At 37.4% G+C, this 13,324-nt stretch overlaps 1 pseudogene; it reads left to right on the plus strand.

Annotated features, from left to right (window-relative positions):
* Window positions 1-4,618: 4,618 nt before the first annotated feature.
* On the plus strand, window positions 4,619-12,012 carry LOC140502652 (retinol-binding protein 1 pseudogene; annotated as a pseudogene).
* Window positions 12,013-13,324: the final 1,312 nt, after the last annotated feature.

Here is a 13,324-nt window from a genome sequence, read left to right on the forward strand (position 1 = left end):
TTTACACTAACAAAATTACTTGCTTACTAGACAAGTTTTTGAAGATTGAGTTAAAATATTTTCCTGATTCTTGGAGGGATACAAATGACATTTTAATGCTGAACATCATGATACCATCACTGATGCAGGAAAAGAAATTTTCTTTTTGTGTAAGAAGAAAAATCTATCATCAGCTGGATATTGAAATGTGCTCTGAATATTTTTGAGTCTTACATTCTCTTTAAACACTCAGCACATGCTTTTCACTCTCTTGCATTTGTTAATATGAATTCATCTTTGAGATTAAAGCATTCTTTTATTATGTGACTGCCATGTTTGAAACTGTCTCACCAAATGCATGAAACTCAGAACCTGGAGAAACTTCAAAAAGAGAAGAATAAAAAGTCATATACTTTCTGTTCTTAGGTTGTCATTTTTATGAACTGAAATTTGGGGTATTTGTTTTTCTTTTACTGCATTTATTCAAAGATAGCATAAATATCCAAGCACTAGCAATGTTTTATCAGAAATTTTTGTCCAAATTTTATGTTAAGGAAGAGTATTTCCAATAAAAGTTTACAATCTAGATAAAATATAAGCTACTCTTTTCATGTGTGAAAAATCAAGCTAATTGGTGATTCCAGAAATATTTATAATGCTTGTCTGTCCATATTACACATGCCCTATTGTGAAGTTCCTTTTTTAAAAAGCTGTGATATCAGCAATGCAAATTTATGATAAAATTGAATCTGCTAAAGGTGTCAGTTGAAGTTCAGCACCATAAACACTTACTAATATATGTGAAGCTTTCTTAGTCTATTGAAAAAAAAATTGATGATCTTATAAAATTTGGTTTCAACTTTCTAGTGCAGTTTCACAGCCCCTTGAATTTGAGAGATTAATGAGGATGACTGTCTTGAATGTTTGCATGGATCATTCTCTCTTATTTTTTGCTTCCCACTTCCAATATGGGAAAATGCATTCATTTTAAAGATTCAAGAGAAACTTTGAATTTGTAAAGTACTCTTTGCTAAAGCTAACAGTCTTCATGTGCATTGTCATAGACAATAAAATAAACCTTAAGTAATTAATACATGCCCTAAAGTCCAGAAAAACAAAAATGACAACAAAGTTTGACCAGCAGCAGTTAACTCTGGATGCATTTTCTGATCTCTCAGGGCAGAGTCTATCTCATATCAGATTGTGTGTTGTCCTTTGTTCTTGAAAAGGACCATGACATCAAGATGATGACATGACTGGTAGTTCACTTTGATTTGAGTGAGGGAGGGTTGTGCAAGGTCACCAACCTCACCTTCTTCTTCTGAGCCATCTGGGTCCAGTGGCATGATATTCATGAGGACTACTGGAGATGGCCCAGGATGCAATGTGAGACCCTGGCCCTTTCAGTCTTAGGTCTTATCACATTCTTATTTTGAGTAAGATACACCCATTCAATGAATAAACTTCTTTAAGTTACTCAAAGGATGGCCCCTTTAATTAAAAAAACATCTAATTGGGAGGGGAAGACCCTCAGGGTTCCTGGGTAAAAGAGAAACAATTATTATTTAGTTATTATATCCACTCTGTGATAGGTAGGTGGGGACTTGTTGTCTAGTCTATGAGCTCCAGAGTGAATTGAATTTAAGGCTTGATCTTTGAGCAAGAAATGTAACCAGTAAACCCAGAGGAAAAAAGATAGCATTTGGCCATGGAGTTTACCTTCCCCTGGGCAGAACACCAGAGGAGAGAAGAGGAGAGAAAAGGAGAGGGGAGGGGAGGGGAGAGGAGGAGTGAAGAGGAGTTGCTACTTACTTCTTGCTCATACCAGGTATCATTGTGGGGTGCGAGGGAATAGATCAAGAAGCAATTAGCAGCTACAAGTTGATGATAGGTACTACTTTCCTTTCAGGACTCCAGGCTTGAGATTTATGTTATTCTGCACCGTTCCTTCTGTTTTCCTCTCTTTATATAATCAGCTGCCAAGTCCTGTCAATTCAATCTCCACATAATCTTTTATGATATATAACTTCAATTGGGTCTTCATTGATGTTTGACAATCCTACTCTATTCTTAATAATGTTTATTAATCTGGTGCTTAATTGAATGCTTGTCGACTGACTGTACCAAAATTTTTCTTCTTTTCTCTTGATCCATCCACATTATCAACTTTCACTGTTATAGAAGATGACTTAGTCTCTTCCTTCATTGAGGAGACTAAAGCTATTTGATATGAGCTGCGTCAGCTCTACTCTTGCATTCCTAAAACTTCTTAGCATCATTATTTACTCTTTCTTTCTTCTCTTTGAACATAGAAGATGTATTCCTACTCTTTTCCTATGGCTAATTTCTATAACTGCATCCTTGATGCCATTCTGGCCCCCTTCCTCTAGGACCTTGTTTCAACAGATCATTTTCTCACCTACATCTTCCTATCTTCTCTCCCCAGTCCTAAAAGTTTCAACTGATCATTTTCTCACCTACATCTTCCTATCTTCTCTCCCCAGTCCTAAAAAATGCCCTCCTTTGCCCTTAAATTCTTTTGGGCTGTTACCTTATGCTCTCTTCCATTTCACAGCTAAAATTATTCTAAAATGTTTTTAACATGTATTTTTAACAATTTTGAGTTCCAAATTCTCTCCCTTCCTCCTGATCCTCCCCTACTCATTGAGAAGGTAAGCAATATAATATCAACTATACATGTGAAGTCATATAAAACATTCCCATTTTAGCTATGTCCACTGCTAAAATTCTTGAAACATTTGTCTATATATGGTGCTTCAACTTCAGTGCAATTCAATTCAATAAGCATTTATTAAGTAGTCTTTGCCAAGAGACAAAGTAAAACATAGTCCCTGCCCTCAATGAGCTTATATTCTACTTCATCTTACTTTCCTGTCAACCCCTGGCAATTTGGTTTCTACATATGCCAGTGTACTGGAATTGCCCTGTCAGATGTCACCAATGACCTTCTAATCACTGGATCAATTTTTTTTCCAGCTTCTCATACTCATTGATCTCTCAACAATATTTAACACTTGTCTAAGCCTTACTATTGGATAGTCTATAGACTTCAAAGACACTATAATCTCTTGGCTCTCTTCCTATCTTTCTAACCACACCTTCTGTCATTTGTGAGTATTCCTTAATATCTTCTCCTGAGCCTTCTCTTGAAGCAGAATTATTATAGCAGAAAGAATCCTGGACTGAATTCAGGAGACCAAGAATTTGCTGGGTCTCTTTGAACAAGGCATTCCTTCTTTGGGATTCAATTTCTTCACTTGTAAAACAAAAGGGTTGGTCTAGGTGATCTGTAAGCAGAAGTGTGCTGGTAAATGTTTAATAACCAGCTCTTGGAAAAATTGTTTGGGTGATATATTTTTAAGTTTAATCTACACTATTAACATTTTCTCCATCACTTTCTTAAGTCTAGAAAATCAATAAAACCATAAAGCAAACTGATTTGTAGTATTTGCAATTTTCAAGGCACATACGTTCACACTGATAATTTAAGAATTGGTTTGCTGCTCTGTGCTGGCTCTAGCACATCCCTTTCTACAAGGTTCCTTCCAGCTTTTATAGTCTGTGATCTCTTTCAACACGTTTTCCTTTGTTAAATAAATCCATTCCCATAACTTTAACTATACTTCTATGTTAGTAACTCCCACCCAAATTTGTCTTTTTAGTAGTGACCTTTTTTTTGATCTATAGACCTTCAATTCCCTATAAGACATCTATCCCCTGGATGTTCTTTGGGTATCTGATTCTAAATTGTGATGATCATCTTTCCTTTTTAATCTGCTCCTCTTTCTGACTTTATTATTTCTGTCTGTGTATTGCCATTTATCCCATCTCCTACATTTGAAATCTGGAGTTATTTTTGAATTTTCACTCTTTCTCATCTCTTATAACCTAATAGTTTGCCAATCTTGATGATTCTACCTTAGCATTTTCTCTCATATGTCTCTCTTCCTCCCTATTCTTATTTTCACCAAACTAACACAGACTCTTATTACCTTGCTCTCACCAGACTATCACAACAAGCCTTGCAGGAAAGGCTGGAGAGAAAGAGAACACTTTTTTCATCCCCTACCTGTCAAAGGCAGTTTTTTCTCAGGAGTCCTTTCCAACTGGATTTGACCACCACTCAATTAAATGGCTCTGAACTGGCTTGCTATTTTTTATATGTTATCTCTGTGGGAAATGAATAATTCTCTTTAACCAATTATGACATATTTCTTGTGTAATGTCATCTGTTTTCATCCAGTGAGCAAAAATCCCCATCATCGAGGACTTTTTTATACCTAGTTTATCTTTAATTGATGTATTCAATTGAGATGTCTGAGTCTTCTCTGATTGGTTACATTAACATAGATTTTTTAAAACATGCACTAAAAATTTTTGTTGTTGTTGTTCTTAGCATTATAATTTCCATCATTTGATCTTTAGCATTTTTGACACTCATTTTGTAGCATCATGCCCCTCTTTTGTCTTAATCTCGCTTTATCTGCCCTTGCTTCCCAAATTTGCTTTTCTCATCTGAAATCCCTGCCTTTAATAAGGTTTTCAGTTTCTTGTTTAAAATTGCATAATCTCTAGCAATGTTTTCTGGGTTCTTTCCGGCAGTACCATTTATCCCTACATGAATCACCAGGAGTGGGTAGTGGTTTGCCGTTTTGACAAGTCTTTAGAGACTGTCAATTTATTGGATACATGCCTTGGGAAAACACCTGAACTCTCTGTTGTTCAAGTCAGCTTGACACTTGGCTACCTTGATATTCCTCAACAAAGAGTTACCAACTGATCATGCCTTTTTCCTATGGCCATTAATGGATAGCCTTTCTCCTGGTAGCACTTGGGAATTCAAAGAATCATTCCCTGGAACACAAGAAGCTACTTCTTTCTCCGAGGGACCTACTTCCCCTCTAAGGAAGAACTTCATGTTTATTGCAATAGCTCTAAACATTGTGTCTATTTTCTCTGTCACATTCTTCCTCCAATTTTTTTTTAATTTAGTATTTTGCTTTTTCCCCAATTACATGTAAACCCCTTCAATTTCTCAATCTCTCTTATGTGAATTTTATCATTCCATCGTTAGTAAAACCAGAGGAGTAAAAGATACCTCATCATGTCTGGCCCCTTGCACCCTGTTGGATCATATCTTACCAAGATATTGCTATCCACAAAAATTTAGGAGGAAGGAGATTCTGTCATCTCCTTTTGTCAGTCTATTTTTAGAGTTGGCAATCCACACCAGAAAATTCTTTATATTTCTTTAAAAACCTTTTTGAAAATATTGAGCAATGAAAAACTTGCTCCTTAGTAGGAGGAAAAGATAGCAGAATACATGGATACAGAATAGAAAGTGGATGACCCCAAAGCCTATTATTTTGTGGCCAGGTTTACAACCGTGGCAAAGAAACTTCTCCAGGTGATTTATTCCATCCCTCTAACTACTTTAACAAAGGTGGTGAATTCTGACCAGTGTGGGTACCAGATTTTGTCCTCTCCCTAGTGGACTGAACTGAAGGATTTGGATTAAAGGTATCTTTTGCACACGAAGATGAGCACACTTAACAAATAATGAGCCATTGTATTACTGAGGCTGAGAAGTGGGCCAATTCAAAGGCAACATTTTCCTTTGGGAATTGAGGCAGGAAGAAGGCACCCAGTGACAGGTTTGAAAACCTGAGGTAAAAAGAAAAAAGACTAACATGGAAGAGACTAAATTGAATTTATTAGGAGAAAAAGCACTGTCTGCATTTGTACTTTAGTAACATAAACTGTGTACATATATGCATACATATATATATACATATATATATGCCCCTTTGTTTTCTTCTGTTTACTTCTGCCCTATATTTTTGAGTGAAAAGTTCTGTTCAACAATAGCTTGTTTCCTATGATTATATCTGGTGGAAAGATGGGAGAAAGGAAAGGTAATAAGCATTTAAATAGTGCCTACTATGTGCCAGACACTGCTTTATTTATAAATATCATCTCATCTGATCCTCACAACAACCCTGAGAGATAGGTGCTATTATTATCTCTATGTTATATCAGTGGAAACTGAGGAAGACAGAAGTTAAATGACTTCCCCAGGGTCACATGGCTATCTAGCGTCTGAGGCTTGGTTTAAACTTAGGTCTTCCTGACTCCAGGCCCAGTGCTGTGTCCTCTGGGCCAGTAGCTGTCTTTAAAAGGTAGAAAAATATGGTGCTTAAATTGGGCCTAAGAGTCTGGGAAATGCCAGATACTAGAGGATGCAGGTGTCATCTGATTAGGTAATGCCTCACTTTTAAAGTACAGAAATTTGGGAATTTATTAGTGTAGAGAAAGTCGATCTGGGAACTCTAACTATGACAGAGTTCAATTCTAGATGCATTTTGGACTTAGTTCTTTTACTACCTGATGACATACGTGAAAAAAACAAAAGAAACTATGCTAAATCAGGCACAGATAATACACAAATGTTATTCTATAGCTAGAGGACTATTAGCATAAAATACTTATAATTTTTTTCATTTATTTAATTTTACTTAGTTTGTAATTATGTCTTATCTCCCCTACTAGACTATAGGTTCCTTGAGAACAAGGACCTGCCCTAACTCATCTCTGGAATTCAATCAGTCTCTAGCAGAGTAGGCATTTAATAAACACCCTCCAGTTTAATTGAAGACCATCCATGTGTATCTAACCCCTATTTTAGAGGTTTTATCCTTGATGTTGTTTGTCTTTCATTCTTGAAGAGGACTATGACATCAGGAAGGTGATGTTATGACTTGCAAGTGAATTGGTTTGAAGTGAGGCAAGACGGGGCATTTTTTAGATTTATAATTAATTTTATTGTTTTGTTTATTTGATCTAGCTGCATTTTATATATTTTGATTGTTTAAACTAGTCTGACCTCTTTAAAAAAGTTGGGTTGCTGAGTCATTTTCTTAGATAGCTGGGGGTGAGGATAGAGACCTAGTATATGCAAATGTTCTGAGTGAAAAGAGAAAGAACTTCAAACAACATATGCTTTGTTGTCTCTCATTTTTTTAACTATCAGTCATTGGTTCTATTTTTTTTCCTTTGGGAAGAGGGAGACATTATACAGAGGGAAAGGAAAGTGAAAACATGTTGGGCCTTAGCTTTTCCATCTACTATGTAACTGAAGGAAATGTATTATCCATTTTCCAAAGTATTGATTGTGAAGTTTTCCTTTACAAACAGAGAAAACTACAAGAAATTCCCTTCCTAGTTATGCAAACAGTAGGCAGAAACAGTTACACAATAAATCAAAGAAGCCAGACTCTGGCACTAATTTTAAGGCAAGTCACAGATGTCTTTGTTTTTATTACAAAGTGAGATCATAGCCAGTGATCAGACAGCTGCTGGAGGCCTTCATTAAACACAGAGAATATTAAAGATGTCTTATCTAAGAACCCATCTGAAACTGGCACCCAGGGAATTTCTCAGCCTCCTCTGTTTGGCATTTAAAGCTCATTATAACCTGGCTCCTCCCTGCCTCAGTCTTCTGACACTTTACTCCCCATCGTCTTTACAGTCTAGCCCAGGGTGGGGAACTTGCAGCCTTGAGGTCACATGTGGCCCTCTAGGTCCTCAAATACAGTTCTTTGACTGAATCTAAACTTCATAAAACAAATCCCCTTAATAAAAGGATTTATTCTGTAAAACTTGGACTCAAAAGGCTGCACCCAAGGACCAAGAGCCATACTGATCTACTTGCAGTGCTCTGCACATGACACTCACTCTCCCATATCCATGCCTTTGGTACTAACTGTCCCCAGTACCTGGAATGCTCTCATCTTCCTCCCTACCTGCTAGAATCTTTGGCTTCCTTCAAGACTCAGGTCAAACCTAACCTCCTCTGGATGGGAGGCCTTTGCTAGTTTCCCCCAATTGCTAGAGGTTTCCCTTCTAAGGCTACCACATGCCCACTTTGTAACATCTTACATATGCCTGTTTATGTATATATTGACTCTCTCATGAGAGTGTGAGCTACTCGAGAATGAGGGTGGTTTTTACTTTTTTTGTGTGTCCCCAGCACTTAGCAGGTGCCTGCAACATAGTAAGGACTTAAATGGTTGTTGATTGTTATTAATTTGGTTGAGTATTAAAGTAGGTGTTCTTAACCTGTTTTTTTTCCAGCATGTTTATGTGATTTTTTTTATATGTCAAATTACAAAGGTCATTAGAGCCTATCTAAAGTCATATATTATCAAGAATCCTCTATAATATGTCCAACAAGTTCCTTTCCTTTGAAGACCTCTATTGTGAAGATGAACCCAGTAAATCCTAAGATAGCCTATCTATATAACTGAAAGTGTGCCACCAAAGCCACCACCACCACCACCACCACCAATAACAACACTCATTGTTCCTAGTCTCATCTTCTGGGGTCAAGCAGGGGAAATCTAATCCTCTTTTCATGTAGCAATTCTTAACCTGTTTTTGTCATGGACCTTTTTGACAGTCTGGTGAAGTAGATGGACCCTTTCTCAGAATGTTTTTAAATAACTGATGGAAATGATAAGTTTAAGTTAGAGTTAAATAAAAATAAAGAGGTAATATCTCCTCCATCCAGGTTCATGGATCCTCTGAAATCTAACCATACATCCCAGGTTAATAACCATGTATTAGAGGGAAAACTTCAGGAAAGGATGAGCATAATTTGCATGCTAATCTGATTGCCTCCTTTGAGCCCAGCTTGCCTAGATTCCCTACTCTAAGTACTTACTGAGAGATAAAAGGATTCTCCATCTATTTATACTCAGGAAATGATAAGTGAGAATTAAATTTTGATCTGTGTCCCTGAAACAGCTCCACTGATTTGCTATTTTCAGTGAAAATTTTGCTTATTTTTCTTGAGCTGCATTTTTTATTTGGCCTCTCTTGTGCAGAATGTCGATAGCAAATAAGACTTCAACATTGATGGCAGGCAGTTCCTGCTCTTACACCACAGGGTGATTCGGAGAGCACTTAGTTCTAATTTAGCCTAAGGCTCAATGTCAGGTTGATATCAGTCTCTTCATGGATCAGTCATAAGTCTCAAAATTGACTTGCTTAAAATTACAGTGAAGTTTTACTTTAGAAAATAATAAGATTTAAAGCCAGTAAGATTTAAAGCCAGAGGGACTTTAGAGATGATGTGATTCAGCTCCTTTAAAAAAATTTTTTTAAATTAATTAATTTTTTTTTTTAACAGGGGAAGAAACAGATCCAGAGAGGTAAATTGATTAGTCAGTGATCACACACATAGCTGGTTAAGTATACAATGCTGGAATCTAGTGAAAGGACTCATAGCAAATTTGTTAGCCATTTATTCATCTAGCTAGATGGTGCAGTGAGTTGTGTGCCAGGCTTAGTGTCAGGAAGACTCTTCTGCCAGAGTTCAAATCTGACCTGAGACACTACCTGTGTAACACTGGACAAATCACTTAATATTGTTTACCTTAGTTTCCTTATCTGTAAATGACCGGGGGAAGGAAATGACAAGCCACTCCAGTTTTTCTACCAAGAAAACCCCAAATGGAGTCATGAAGAGTCAGATAGAACTGAAAAATGACCCAATAAATCAATTGTATTTAGTTATATTTCTTTTCCTTTTTAAAGAAAATTTTATTCTTAATTTTTTTTTACACTAGTCATTCACCCTTACCTCTCCAAGCTCCACCCAACTGAATCTTTTTTTGAAACTACAAATTCAAGCAGAACTAAATGACACAAAAGCCAAATCTGATTTTATAGAATAGGATATAATACATTCTTGTTCTGTGGTCTTTATCTCTCTAGTGAGGAATAAGGCATATTTCCTTATCAGTGCTTCAAGATGGAGATTATTCATTTTGGAATTATATTTCAAGGCACATTCCACACAAAAATAGTTCTAATTATATTTTTGCTTATTCATCATTGGACAATAAAGTATAGAGGTAAAGAAAATCCAGTGATCCTTTATTCTAGTTGCCTAACAGGGAATTTACATTACTTGTAAACCAGTCATTGACATTTTTTGTATGTACTTTCATGTTCATGGGAAAAATACAAGTTGTGAGATGTAATTACTTTTCAGAGTAACAACTATTGTGATAGACATAGGGACTAGGGTGAGTTTGCACTGATGTGGGGAATTCCCAGTGAAGAACTTCCTCTTCCAAAGCAAGTCTACTATCTTCTTGGCAATTATTAATAGTAGTAGAGATTGCCTAGGGCAATGAGAGGTTAAGTGACTTGTCTAGGGTTGCACAGCCAGTAGCATGTTTCTAAGGAAGAATTTGAACTTGAATCTTCTTGGTTATAAAGCCACTTCTCTGTTGTTGTGTTCCTCCTTCATTTTCTAAGAGGACCATGACATCAGAGAAATGATGACATGACTTGCACTTGACTTTGTTTTGAGTGAGGGGGGCTGTGCAAGGTCATCTTTCTCCTCCTGAGCCATCTAGATCTAGTGACCAGATATTCATCCGGATGACTGGAGACAGCCAGGATGAAAGCCACCTCTCTCTATCTACTGTGTCACACTACCTCTCATTATTGTGGGAACATCTGTTGGAACTGCCCTCCACCTATGTAAACTGTCAACTTATCAGTAACTTGAAGTCTAAAATAAAGTCTGGGGCATTGAGAGTTTAAGTGATGCTCATAGTCACTCGATAAGTAGGTATCAGAGGAAGAATTTGAAACCAGATCTTCCTGACCCCAAAGATAGCCCTCTATCTGCTACATTATACTGTCTTTCATTGGAGTGGATATTGTATGAAAATGTTCAGGCTTTTCTTTTTTAACATAGCCAGAGCATATATTAAAAATATTTTTGTGGACATTGTGCTGACATTTTGAAGAAGCAAAAATGAATTGTAGGGAGAGACCCTTTTGAAGATTTTTGACTGAGTATATATAGAGTTTTCCCTGTATAGGCTGACATAATTTCAACCTTCTCCAAAACTGATTGTCAACATATTTAAGTAACATTCTACTGACTTTGAAATATTAGGTTTAACCAGCTTCATATTTGTGGATAAAGCATAATAGTTGAAAGTACGCAATTATGGATTAGTTTTTTACCCTAAGGGCATTTTAAAAGACAGCAGAGGCTTGATAGAGTGGGATATTGTTATCAGGGAGTTTCCAGTATTCTCCTATGGAGCATGTCTATAAGGAGAGGACACATTTACTGTAGTCATCAACACAGCAGCAGGAAATCTTTCCTAGTGAAAAGGAAAGCATGTGCTTGAAGATGGAGAATAAGAGATCTTGTATAAAATGGGATCATTCTCTTAGGTTACTTCTAATTTCTTTGTTATTAAGAGGACACAGAAATCTTTTTCTTCTTCATCCTTGTACTATGCTTTTGTTATCGCTGAAATGGTGTTATGGAGTGTCCAGAATCTAGCCTGAGAATCAGGATAAAGGGGGTTTTTATTCTACTTCTGACAAATACTGCCTGTGGGGCTCTCTGAAAATCACTTAACCTCTCACTGTCCTAGTCAAGTCTTAAAAGGTTAAAAGTTGGCCACATCCCAGAGAAATCAAGCTTTGGGGAGCAGACCATTTCTAATCTGAGGCATCTGCAGTTTGCTGACACCAGAAATACCTGCTGATTTCAATGGTTGTTGGAAAATGCTTGAACCATGAGAATTTTGAGGTGTATCTGAAAGCCCTGGATATCAATGTGGCTATTAGAAAAATTGCCTGTTTACTCAAACTGGACAGAAATCATCCAGAATGGTGACCATATGATCATCCACACTCTGAGTACTTTCAGGAACTACATCATGGAATTTGACATAGGGTGGGAATTTGAGGAGGATCTGTCCAGCATGGAAGACCACAAATGCCTGATCAAGATGAGCTGGGACAGTGACAATCTGCAGTGTGTACAGAAAGGGGAGAAGGAACACTGAAGTTGGACACAGTAGATTGAAGGCAATGAGCTGCATCTGGAAATGAGGGTGCAAGGTGTCATATGCAAGCAAGTCTTCAAGAAGGTGCAGTGAACTTGGCAGCAAGAAGAAGGGCAGAATTAAAATGTCCATCTGACCCCCATCAATTCCTACTGTTAGAGAGCCAGGGATGCCTGACCATTTAGAGAGCCTAACCCTCCCCCTGTACCTATCATTAAAGCCTATCCCTTGCTTTTCTCATATTTTCTTTATTAAAAAGGAAATTGTTATAAATAAACATTATCACTGTTAGAAAAAAAGGTTAAAAAAGTTGTGGCAGCAGGTGTTCTCCATTGGAAGAGGGCAATTACTCATGAGGAATTCCTTGCCTCAATGAAACCAGATATTTGGTCCCACTGATGTACTCTTGTTGTTTCCCTCAGACCTCAATGAGTTGGCATATATGAAGAGCTTTTCTTTATCATTGCATGTTGTTTCCTCATCAACTTTTTGCTCCAACTTGCCATTCTATTTCTTCTGTCATTTCCCGCCCCTACCCCCCATTTCCCCTTGCTCTTTATCACCTCATTCCACTGCTGTATTTTATGGTTTGTTGCTCCTATCTTGTATTTCTCTCTGTATTTCCCCTCTCTTTTTGCAACTTTTCTAACTTTCTCAGCTAAGATCTTTTCACTGACTCCTATTGTTTTTGTGTGTGGTCAAGTCTAATTGAAGAGAGATAGTGTGGTACCTTGGAGACCCAAGTTTGAGTTCTGGCTCTGAATCTTTACTGGCTATGTAATTCTGATGAATGTAGGTAAACTGGCATTTAGGGGCCATTCCTTGAATCGTGCACAGATACCCCTTGCTTTTTTCTTGTAGATCATCTAGTGGTAGCTTGGGGGAACCTACCTCTGTGCATATGTGATAGAAGGGCATCATACACTCTATGATGATGAAGAGTTGCCCAGTTGACTGTCAAGCCAGAAAAGCTGGGTGCATCAAAGATGATATATAAGCAAGCTATTGAGTTCTTAGAATTTTCTTTCTTTGTGGCTAAGCAGGTAGCTTCTCTGACTCCTACTTGGTCTTTGTGTGACTGTGAGCACATGACTGCTTCTGCCCCTTTTTGTTTGTCTGTTTGTTTTTTCCTGATCTTAGGCAAACGAATAACCTGAGAGAGATGTGTTCTGGGGACCTTGTGAATTTGGAAGGTCTAGAAACCCCACTGGGATGTCTGTTGGTAGTCAGCACTAAATGGTGGCAGTGGCAGATGGTATCTCTAGAATGACAATGGAAGAAACACTGAAAATAAATGTGGTTATGGGGCAACAGTTACTCAAGGAAAGAGTAGGAAACATGACCCCTCATGATGGAGAGAAGCATAACTATGAACTCAAGAAAAAAGCAGCTGCTGGAGTTCAGCAATGTGGCCCATCCAACAGAGATCTCTATCC

Source organism: Notamacropus eugenii, chromosome 4, assembly GCF_028372415.1.
Source record: "Notamacropus eugenii isolate mMacEug1 chromosome 4, mMacEug1.pri_v2, whole genome shotgun sequence".
In the NCBI taxonomy this organism is placed as follows: domain Eukaryota; kingdom Metazoa; phylum Chordata; class Mammalia; order Diprotodontia; family Macropodidae; genus Notamacropus; species Notamacropus eugenii.